This window comes from Eretmochelys imbricata, chromosome 23 (assembly GCF_965152235.1).
Source record: "Eretmochelys imbricata isolate rEreImb1 chromosome 23, rEreImb1.hap1, whole genome shotgun sequence".
NCBI classification, from domain to species: Eukaryota; Metazoa; Chordata; order Testudines; family Cheloniidae; genus Eretmochelys; species Eretmochelys imbricata.
Window position 1 is genome coordinate 10,616,639 of NC_135594.1, and position 2,563 is coordinate 10,619,201.

Here is a 2,563-nt window from a genome sequence, read left to right on the forward strand (position 1 = left end):
CACACACAAAACATCCCATAATGCTAGACACATAGTGGGTCCGATTCAGCTCTCAATTATATTGGTGATAGTGTACTTTGCTGGCCATTATTAAGTGAAGTTCCTCTGGATTCACACTTGTGTAACTGAGCTCAGAATCTCGCCCAGTTTGAGTACTAATGTGATTAAACAGTTCAGGTTCACTTTTATTTTTGTGTAAATACCAAGCAAGTCTCATTTCCAAAATAGTTCAATACAACATTGAATTGTCAAGTGTGCAGCACTGGTCAAGTCCTGCAGTCCTTACTCAGGCAAAACTCCCATTGAAATCAGTGGGAGCTTTGCATTAGGAGAGGTGGCAGGAGAATGCACATGGTGGCAGGAGCTTTGCATGAGGAGAGGTGGCAGGAGAATGCACATATATTTCCTTCCTATTCCAGTTTATACTGGCATTATAGGAGTGGTTTTCAAAAAGAAAACTCTCTTCCTGTAGATGACATCACACCTGATGCAGGAACTGCCCACCCCAACCTGTCCATTGCTGACAGTAAGAGTGTGAAACATGAAGCCCAACCTCAAAAAGTTCCACCAAATCCAGAGAGGTTTGATTCAACCGTCTGTGTGTTGGGCTCTGAAGGATTCTCCTCTGGAAAGCACTACTGGGAGGTGGATGTCGGGAGCAGCACTGACTGGGACCTGGGCGTGGCTAGAAAATCCATACAGAGAAAAGGAAAACTTTCCCTGTCCCCTAAAGAGGGGTTCTGGGCACTTGGTCTGAGTGGGAGAGATTACTGGGCAAAAACAGACCCATGGACCCAGGTCATGGTGCGAAAAAAGCCCAAGAAAATTGGAGTTTACCTCAGTTACAAAGACATGTTGGTGACTTTTTTCAATGTAACTGATATGTCTGTGTTATTCACATTTAACAATTGTTCGTTCTCAGGAGATATTTATCCACTCTTTAAAAATTCACACAAAGAAACAACAATGAGAATTTGTTCAATTAAAGAGGAATAAACATAACATAACTGATGCTGATTTTATACTGAAGTAACTGAAATCAAGGTTTTTATGAATGTATTGTATTGTATTGTAATGTATTGTATGAATGTAAAAAATATTTTGGTTTTTTTATGTACCTTGTCATGCTGTCTTCATTACATGTTTTGCAATAAAATGTTTTCATTTCCTATTGGTTTTTTGCTTGTGACTTTTGTCCAATACAATATTTGACTAGCCCATTAAAATCACAATGTTTCTGGGGCTGTCATAAATATAAAGGAAAGGGTAAACCCCTTTAAAATCCCTCCTGGCAGAGGAAAAATCCTCTCACCTGTAAAGGGTTAAGAAGCTAAAGGTAACCTCGCTGGCACCTGACCAAAATGACCAATGAGGAGACAAGATACTTTCAAAAGCTGGGAGGAGGGAGAAAAACAAAGGGTCTGGGTCTGTCTGTATGCTGCTTGTGCCGGGGACAGAACAGGAATGGAGTCTTAGAACTTTTAGTAAGTAATCTAGCTAGGTATGTGTTAGATTAGGATTTCTTTAAATGGCTGAGAAAAGAACTGTGCTGAATAGAATGACTATTCCTGTCTGTGTGTCTTTTTTGTAACTTAAGGTTTTGCCTAGAGGGATTCTCTATGTTTTGAATCTAATTCCCCTGTAAGGTATCTACCATCCTGATTTTACAGAGGTGATTCCTTTACTTCTATTAAAAATCTTCGTGTAAGAAAACTGAATGCTTTTTCATTGTTCTAAGATCCAAAGGTTTGGGTCTGTGGTCACCTATGCAAATTGGTGAGGATTTTTACCAAACCTTCCCCAGGAAGTGGGGTGCAAGGGTTGGGAGGATTTTGGGGGGAAAGACGTGTCCCAACTACGTTTCCCAGTAAACCCAGTTAAAGTTTGGTGGTGGCAGTGGAAATTCCAAGGGCAAAGGGTAAAATTAATTTGTACCTTGGGGAAGTTTTAACCTAAGCTGGTAAAAGTAAGCTTAGGAGGTTTTCATGCAGGTCCCCACATCTGTACCCTAGAGTTCAGAGTGGGGAAGGAACCTTGACAGGAGCATTTGATGCAGATGTTAAAAAGAAGAAAACACCATCCTCTCTCACACTGTCCTTATTGGCAGCTACACCTCGGAAGCAAAATAACAAGAATCTCATTGCTAATTTCAGCATTTTCCTCTATAATAAAAGATAGATAACATGGATATCTCACTAATAACCATATTTTGGGACAAAGTATCAGAAGGGTAGCCATGTTAGTCTGTATCCACATCGGGACTCCATGATATTTTGGGACGGTATTATACTATATTATGAAGTTGCAGTGGCTGGAACAAAATTTAGACTGAAGATAGATTTCCACTATAAACTCAATTTTTACACACCCACCTCCCCCATAAAGTTATCCAATCTTCCTGACACTTCCCACCAAGATAGAATTCTTCTGGGAATTCATTCAAAGTAAATTAAGCTAAACTGATTTAATTCTGAAGTCTGGTCTACACAACAGACCTATGTCTGTCTAACTATGTTGCATAGCTGTGAAAATTCCATACCCTGGAGCCATATAGTTATAATGA

The 2,563-nt window shown here is 39.8% G+C and overlaps 1 pseudogene; it reads left to right on the forward strand.

The window, feature by feature from the left end:
- Nucleotides 1-351: 351 nt before the first annotated feature.
- On the forward strand, nt 352-996 carry LOC144279306 (butyrophilin subfamily 1 member A1 pseudogene; annotated as a pseudogene).
- The last annotated feature ends 1,567 nt before the right edge of the window (nt 997-2,563 follow it).